Raw genomic sequence first — 9,037 nt, 5'->3', positions numbered from 1 at the left:
AAAAAAAAAAAAAAAAAAAACATGTAAGAGAAACAACCCTGAAAGCTTTTAAGGATGAAATTCCCAGCTCGCACAACTCTCTGGGACTTTCCATATTTAAACCTCATAGAGTTACTCGATACCATCTTCGTGACTAAAAATATAACTGCAGTATTACTTAAAATTATAATCAAATCATTCTCTTGCAAATTAAGACACTTACTCTTGGAAAAATAGCCAAATTGAATTAGGCGAGTCTCTTCTCGACAGATCAAAAGCAGCTCCATTGAATCAGCAGTTTCATATTAATGACATGAGACATGGCCCAGATGAGGAAAAGGTGCTCTGGAGCCACGCGTGTGACGTCTCCTCACTGCCCACATGTGCAGCAGAGGTGCGCTACAGGACCAGGAGATTGACACGACCACATAGTGGGGTCCAGCCACACCAGAGAGGCCCACGCCAAATCCTCTTTCCTCCTCACTCCTATTTTTTTTTTTTTTTACTTGTCATCCACTGCCATACACCCACCTAAACGTGTGTCCCCTACAGAGCTGTCACCCTTCCCTCATCTGGAGATGGCCCTTTCCTGAGTCCTGGCTCCTACCATAACCAACATCATACCAGGAACGAAGGTGCTTTGGAGAATTCTACAACACATCATGGTGAGGTGACCTTAATATAATCAACCTGTTGTTTCTTTGGGGGGTGGTGGTTACATCTCACTTAGAACAAAAGACACAACTTTAAGAGATAAAAACCACTTACTCAATGTTAGCAAAGTATACTCCCACAAAAGAATCTTTTGCAGGAATGAACCCTCTGGACCCTCCTGGAAACTTCACACCACAAATAAGAAAGCAGAGATGGAGCCTTAGGGATCTGGAGCACTTTCAGCTAATAATTATTAGGACTCAAACTGGAGCCCAGGGCAAGCTGCAATGGATGGATGGATGGTGGGTGGGTGGATGGGTTTTCCAAGAGAAAATCATTTGTGCAATGGCTGAGCAAAAGAGGGACTACCAACCCAGGCTCCAAACACCACACGTTATCATAGAGAGCGAAGTTACAGTCAACACCCTCATTTCAGGCTAGGTGCTCACCTGGTTCTCAGTAAGGTACTGTTGCCTCAGAACTTGGGTCAGAGACAATGCGACCTTTCCATGATGCATTGTACTGTAACATTAAGTATGTGGATGAGCACTGGAGGAACCAAGACAAGGAAGAAGGCTGAGGGCAAGGAAGTGCTTTTCTTCCACCAGAGGGAAGAATGGTGGGTGTGCAGGAGGCGCTCAGGTACTATGGGATGGGTGGATGGGTGGGCTGCTGTGTGACTGTAGGCAAGCTGTTTGCCCTGCAAACCCCACCCCTCATCCATGGGAGGGTGCAGGGCTGACCTGCAGCATAATTTCACAATGGAGTGATTGACGCCTCTGTTCCTGTTTATGATGCAGTAGCAGTTGTTGGGCTCTGGGTGCCCAAATATGGAACAAAGAAGAAGGAAATACCAAAAGGGAAATGTAGTGTTCAGAGTGCTGGCTTCACAGTACAGAGGACACGGGGACCTGCTTGGGCCTGAGTGCCCATCAGTCCTGACTACTGGCTTTGAGGTCAGGCATCAGGCTAAGCATCATGCCCTGCTGCAGGTGAAGTCCCGGATCTCTGCCCTCCCAGGAAAGTACCGTGTCCCAGGGCCTGAACACTTCCTCTAACAGGTGAGAGATGTTTCAGGGAAAACTGAAGCACAGGGACAGACCCTAAAATAATAACCATCTCATATTACCCTCCCTGAGGTAGATCCTGAAGCTGGTCTAGTCAGCACATTGGCAATTTACTCTGGATGGAGCTGAGGTTTCTGACTGTCTCAGCCCTGAGACTACTTAGAAATGTAACTTTGGAAACTGTTGTTTTTTTTTTTTCCTGCTCTTTACCTCCCAGCTGCCCTCAACGCAGTTTGTCAGCACAGATGGCCTCCACTGCTCTTCTGAAGCATCCCACATGCTTGTCACCAGGACACTTAGGCCCAGTGCATTTCCCATGGACCCAAAAGGTAGAAGAGACACATGGATGAGGAGCTTTCAGTACCTCTACATATCTTTAGCCAGGGGTCATTATTTTGAGTTTCAGGAGGACACAAAAGACATAAACTCCTGGTCCCTATCTTCTCCCAGATCGCAGTGAATGTCAGTTTTTTGGTTGTTACAGATATGCTAGGGACTGGCTGCACCACATGGTAGGATTGGGGGATCTATGGAATGCGGCTCTGAGCCTAAGTGGAATCTACAGAGGCAAGGGAAAGAGCAATGGGTGAGGCAGGAGGAAAGAAGGGAGGAACATTCACAAGAAGCTGTGACCTCAGAAGTGGGGGTCTCAGGACACCACTGTAAGTAGGACTTGGAGACAAGGCAGTCTTTGGGGAGCATAGAGGCTCCTGGGGAGAAAGAACAGACCGATAGGAAGACAGGGGGGCCGAGGGGGAAACGGCCTTAGACCACAAGGGCTCTGCAGAGAAAGCCCTGAGAACAGCGTGGGACAATGCCTCTGGGATGAGGAGAGAATCCTTGGTAGGTAGAGCACATTTCAAAGAGCAGACAGGGCAGAGACAGTCATGTACTATATCACTTAGAAGTTTTAGATGCAGCTTGTAAACTGACATTGAGATGGAGGGGAGGAATATGCAAAACAATTTTAATTATGGTGTCTGGAGATAATAATGTGTTGTGTACCTCACACTTGCTAAAAGAACTGATTTGAAATGGACTCCCCACACTGGGTAAGTACATGACAGAAGGGAGAAATTAATGCACCTGATTTAATAACTGTACAACATGCACATGCACCAGGACCTCACACTCACCCACAGATAAATGTAATAGTTTGTCCTCTAAATATAAAATTTTAGGGAGGGGAGGAGGGGGTGAAGGGAGGGCAGGGACAAGGGGAAAAAATGAGAACCAAAACCTGTCACGTAAAGGTACAAGATCCCAATAATGAATGTAACTGTAGTGTATACCTAAAATGTACCAATAAACTCAATGAGGAAAAAAAAATTTAAAGTGAATCGATATTGCCATGCCACAAAGGCTACACAAAAGGAAAAGCGCATCTTTGGATTAGCAGCACGTTCTACAACAGTCGTGTACTGGGGGTTTCGAATGCACAAGGATTGGGGACAGGCTGTGTCTCATGAGAAATCCCTGCTAATGTTATTTGTGCAGATTTAATATGAGAGAGAAATGGGCTTCACTTCCATGTCCTGTAACTTATAGTTCATACTAAATTGTATCTTTATCATTGAAATCATACACTTTATTTAAAAAGCAGTTGGTAAGTGAAATTCCACGGACGGTGAAAGAATAGCGAGGGATTTCGGAAGGAGAGCAAGCTGCTTTCTCTGTGATGATCAAACCCCTATAGAACACAAGGTCAATCTCCTGCACAGAGGGCCCAACGTGACTGCCTTATTGTATCTATGGATGAACAACTGCCAAGGCTTTGCTCTGGTAACTATAGTTAGCAGGCCAGTTCACAAAGCAGGAATTAAGTAACTGGTGGAAAGTTCAAAGGGTATCAAGTACTGGCTCCCCAAGATTTGGTGATGTTAATCTTACCAAAGGTGAGATCACAAATGTTCATTTCAGTCAGTCACCTAAGGAGCTTTCAATTCACTGCTGAGCTATGTGGAGAACAAATTAAAGTGACTAACCTGGACTCTGCATTACTTAGTTAATGCTATCTAAGCCCCCCAAAGTAGGAGACCTTAAAACTAAAGGCCATGGCATTTCCTTAGAACAGAGTCGGGTTACGTTGACCATTTAACAGAAACCAGGCAGCAGATTAGCTGGACATGGGGAAAGTCAATTCCACCATGTAACACATACATGAGAAAGCAAAGGATTATTTATTATTTACTTAGGATGATTTATTTTGAAAGAACAAATGCTAATATCTCTCAAGTAGCTTTATATTTGAAATTTTAGTTTTTTTTACTTTTAACTAGCTGGCCACCTCCTCTTTTTGTCCAGGAGAGTCACAGCGACTGTTAAATGCCCAAGTCCCCACAACTGTCTATCCTCAAGCTGACTTAAGACCAGCTCTGTTTGGCCTGCCTGTCCAGCTGGTCTTCCCCACTCCTCTCCAGCTGTGTAGAGGTCCACATCTGGCTCCATGCGCCCCACCATGTCCATTCTGAAGCATCTCCATTTTAGAGAATATCATGGAAACTCAGCGGCAATCCCTTCTGCCATTTCACTTTACTCCATCAATATCACTTCCCTCTACCCATCCACCTGCCCATTCACAGATGTAATTCCTCATCTACCATGCACCATCAACTGTGTATGAGACGATCTCAGAGTTCTCAGTGAGCCTCCCAAGAGAGGGACTGCCATTCTCACTACACAGCAGAAGAAAGAGAGGATCTAACAAGTGAAAGGTGAGGCTGAAAGGTGAAACTGATGCTGGCAACTTCCTAAAATTTCACCTAATAATTTAAGAGGTCCAGAAAAAAATGGGGGGAAGACATGAATTCTTCCCACAAAGCGCAGGTTGCACATCCCTTGGGGCCAGAACTGTTTCCACCTGAAGGTTTTCAGATTTTGGAATAGGTATGTTGACTTCTACTGGCTGAACCTTCTTATTGCAAAACTCCCAAATCAGAAAGGTACAGGATTTGAGCATTACTTGGGAAGTTTCAAATTTCAGAGCATTTAGGATTTGGATTTTTCAGACCAGGGTTGCTCAATCTGTGTATTGAAAGGGATGGAAGAAACTAGGATGGCGTCTAAATTCAGCTTGGTGTGCACAGGGGACAGCCTCTAACAGCTGCTGTTAGCAAAGAGCCAGAAACACATCTTTTGGTCTGAGCAATACATACAACACTCAAAGGAAAAATGTGGTACTTTTCTGTACAGGCTCCACTGATAGTTTTAGATGAGGTCTAACATCTGTAAATATTCATAAGCAAACCTACTCAGCTCTTGCTAATTAATTTCATAATTAATGTGTTCTCAATTAAACCTAGTCAGCAACAGGCACGCAGAGGATCACAGAGATGAAAACACCTGATAACTGTCTGAATGTTTTTCTGAGAATGAAGACAACATTCATGAAAGACCCTGAACTCAAACCTCTGCTTCACCATACAACAGACAAGTGCTAAAGTATTTTTAAAATGCAGTATATATCTGTGAGCTTGCACTTGCAAGGCAGGCGGCAGAACCACTGAGCTAAATACCTGGCCCAAATAAATATTTCTTGATGTTTACTTTATACAGTAAAGCAAGGTATGCTTAATACAAATGCAGATGAAGGTTTGGTGGGCTTTGGTACTCAATCTAAGCTGCTCAGACATGGCACGTGGTTTAAAGTATCTGTGGTGGGAGGAAGCAGGATGAAGACAATAGACTGAAACAGAAGTATGAAATTACCTTCAGGCTGTGTGTATAAGGCATGTGTGAAACATAAGGGAACTCTTGGCTCTCAATTTAAAGATATTTATGTATATGCAAATATTTCAAAATCTGAAAAAAGTCTGAAATCAGAAACCCTTCCATTCCCAAGCATTTTGGACAGGGGACAGTCATCGCGTAATAAATTCAAAGCTAGAGCATGTGGAAGAGGTTCCTGTCCATCTTTAAACAAGTGGAAATGCTCCCTATCCCTCTGAGCTCTGCAGGGGACTTGGTGGCCACACCCAAGTGAATGGCTGAGGGTGAGCTGCCAACATCCTGACACCGTGCAGAGAGGCCACCAGGGTGGTTATGTGCCCAGAAGTGAAGACAGGCAGGGGTAGGGAAGACAATGTACTTGGGATGTGCTGGTTTCAGTGTGGCCTGCTATCACCATCTACTTTTAACTAGCTGGCCTTCTCCTCTTTTTGTCCAGGAGAGTCACAGCGACTGTTAAATGCCCGAATTCCCACAACTGTCTATCCTCAAGCTGACTTAAGACCAGCTCTGTTTGGCCTGCCTGTCCAGCTGGTCTTCCCCACTCCTCTCCAGCTGTGTAGAGGTCCACATCTGGCTCCATGTGCCAGATTAGCACTGCATGTTACCAGCTTGGTCAAGCAACTCCCACCCTGTCTCTCCTGCCTGGGCTGCCTGTGAGCCATGGTGCCTTCTTCGTTTGGGTTGGAGGACTCTACTAAGTTTCCATTTAAAGTGAACGTCGGACAAGCAGTTCTCCAGATCATTCTTGGAATCCTGCTCTATGCCTGAAAGCTGCTGTGACATCACAGGGAGCTGGCTCCACTGTGATCTTTGCTCTTCACCCACAGCTGGTATTTTATTTTCTTATTACTGTGACACAATACCTGACACTCACACTTAAAGGAGGAAAGGTTTATTTGAGCTCATGTTTTCAGTCCATGCTCCAAAAAAGAAACAATGGCAGAAGAATATGGCAGAGGACAGCTGCTCATACCATGGTGACCAAAAAAGCAGAGAGCTAAAGGATGTGGCAGGGATAGAGATGCGCCCCCCCCAGACCACCCTACCCCCTGTGACTGCTACTGGTGACTGGACCCCACTTCCTAACAGCACATCAGCTATAGCAGCCCAAAGATTCAGTTACCTTCCAAAAGTCCTGGCTCTTGAGCACAGGGATAGTGACAGGAGAGGCCATGGAAGGGAAAGGAGTACAATGCAGACAGAAAATGAAGTTGCACTGAGTAGAGGTAGAGGGAGCGCCTGAGAAAGACAGCCAGTTCTTCAAGGGGTGTGCAGCAGCTGCTGCCTCCAGGCCACAGTCTTTCAGGGAGAAAATATTCTAAAGTGCAGTGAATGCAGAGCAAGAAAGAACAGATAATAAAGAACCTACTCTTGAACACAGATTCGCTCAATTATATCTGAGGAAGAGAAGAGCTGGTGAGGGTCCTCCCCACCATCAGACCAGCTGGGGCACAGGGCTGTGACCTCACTACCAAAGTGAGGGGCAGAACGAGGCCCAGTATCACTTCTTAGGAGGCCACCCCAAGCCCTGTATGGTGAGCAAGATTCACAAAAGTCCTTGCTCCAAATTGTTTTAATGAACAACCCCTAAAATACTATAGCTGCTGAAGTCTTAAAATGGAGTAAATTATATATTGGTGAATTATACAAAATTGCTGATTTTTTACCTGCAAAAGTAGGACTTTCACATGGTCCAAGCTTAGAGTCACGGATTACTCTGCAAAGTACATGGGCCCCAGACATTTCCCCATGCCTGGCATCCCTCCCTTCTCTCAAGCCCTAGGTCACATGCACACCAGTGAACAGGCAGACTTCAATCTAGAGAGTTTCTAGCACCCTTTGAATAACAGCCACTCAGAACCTGGGAAGCTCCTGAAATCCTTAGGCCCTATGCTTCCTAACTAAATAGCTCACCACTGTGACAGATGGGTTTTGCAGGAGTTTTTTGAAAAGGTCTCAGACTATTCATAACTGCCGTCCACACTGAGCAAAGCAAAGCAGTCCTTCCCTGCTTGAAGTTGTCATTCATCTGTCACTTCTTCCAATTCCATCCTCGATCCAAAGGAAAAATGAATGGCGGCTGATAAATTGTATTTAAGCTCTGTGGCAATGAATGTGTGAAGAGACAGTGTTCACACCATACAGACGCCCATTCTGGCCATAAACACAAAAGTGCAGGAACAGCCAATGGCAGCCATTTCACTGCCCTCAGGAAGGAGCCCTAGGTGGCTCTCTGGGGGTTGTTCTGTTCACTTTGTTACCTCTGTGTATTAGTCAGTTTTCCCATTGTTGGACACAACTTAAAGATAAAGAGGTTTAATTAATCTCATAGTTTCAGGGAACTTAGTCCATGGTCATCTGGCTCTAAAGCAGGAACATCATAGTGGAAGGGTGTGGACCAGGTAGAGACCCCAAGCTCTATAGACCTCTGTGACCCACTTAGACATATACAGAAGTGTCTCCACCAACCCCCCACATGGCTCCCAAGACAATCAGGTTGACAGAGTCCAACACAGTCCATGATCCAGTGGCATCATGTGGGAGGCAGGAGAGCCATTCAGTAGAAACAGGGGCAGAGCCCTGGCCCTGGATTCTGGGGGGACTGGGTCAGGCCCCGGTCAAGGCTGTCTTACTGGACACCCTCCTCATGGGTCACACCCATGGCTAGGTGCTATCTCCATCTGAGGCTCTGCATGGGTGCCCACACTGCAGGGCCACACACCTGAGCTCAATGATGACTTGGGGCTCAAACCAGTTTGCTCCCCACTCTTCTGAGCCTGTGGTCATTTCTGCAAAATGGGCACATCCACACCGTCTGTGTGTGCACTGTATTACTTATGAGTACTATTGGAATGCATGCTGGCTGTGGTTATTAAGTAGAAGGTTACCTTCTGAAAATGGGGAAATTCAGTGAACCAGTGACCACAAGTGACCCAATAACCAATTCCTGAGTATTGCTTTGCTTCTTAGGACACTCACAGCTCCTTTTCTCCTTGTCTGGAGACAAATCCAAGCCAATCCAAAACCAGACCATGCATTAGCATTGCATGCTACCAGCTCCGTCAAGCAACTGCCACCCTGTCCCTCCTGCCTTGGCTGCCTCTGAGCCATGGTGCCTTCTTCCTCTCAACCTGCCAGTGGCTCCCAGCTCACTGCAAGAGCCAGAGTCCTTCAGGAGCACGTAATGCACTCTCCCTGTGGCCCTCTGTGGTCTCACCTGGCCCCAATCCTTCAGGAGCAGTGACAGAGTGACACAGTCACCAGGAATCATCAATATCCTGATGCACATGGCCAGCTGTGAGCATCCACATGCACCCTGTCCAGCTCCTCCAGGCCCATCTTACAGATGAGGTCCACACTGGGGAGTGGGTTCCTATCCAGGTTTATACTTTGAGATCCGGGGTCAAGATCCAATGGGTCTCTTAGGTTTTAGAGGAAAAAGAAGAGAATTCGAGCTAGGAAACTAAAGGGTGGAATGTATACAGATACATCTATGTGCATATATGTGCATATCAAATTTTTTTCAGAAACTACACTCGTATATATTTATTTTTGTGTTTTTTTTTTTTTTTTTTTGAGAGAGGGTCTTGCTATGATGTAGAGGCTGG

At 45.8% G+C, this 9,037-nt stretch overlaps 1 protein-coding gene and 1 long non-coding RNA gene across 3 annotated transcripts in view; one reads left to right on the top strand and one right to left on the bottom strand.

Annotated features, from left to right (window-relative positions):
* Ralgapa2 (Ral GTPase activating protein catalytic subunit alpha 2) overlaps positions 1 to 9,037 on the bottom strand; it is a gene marked incomplete at its 5' end in the record, with an annotated part of 268,892 nt that overhangs the window by 34,217 nt on the left and 225,638 nt on the right. The window lies entirely within an intron of this gene.
* LOC104869116 overlaps positions 819 to 9,037 on the top strand; it is a 21,468-nt gene continuing 13,249 nt past the window's right edge. The window contains exons 1-3 of one of the 2 annotated variants that reach the window (XR_782194.2): positions 819 to 1,694; positions 4,283 to 4,414; positions 5,003 to 5,111. This is a non-coding gene — a long non-coding RNA (uncharacterized LOC104869116). Of the gene's footprint in view, positions 1,695 to 4,282; positions 4,415 to 5,002; positions 5,112 to 9,037 lie in introns of those variants that run through there. The other variant, XR_004516204.1, reaches the window with a different exon arrangement.

This window comes from Fukomys damarensis, unplaced genomic scaffold (genome assembly GCF_012274545.1).
Source record: "Fukomys damarensis isolate Sample0158 unplaced genomic scaffold, DMR_v1.0_HiC HiC_scaffold_7, whole genome shotgun sequence".
Classification (NCBI taxonomy): domain Eukaryota; kingdom Metazoa; phylum Chordata; class Mammalia; order Rodentia; family Bathyergidae; genus Fukomys; species Fukomys damarensis.
The sequence above is the reverse complement of the archived record's forward strand: the minus strand, read 5'-3'. Positions and strand labels throughout refer to the sequence as shown.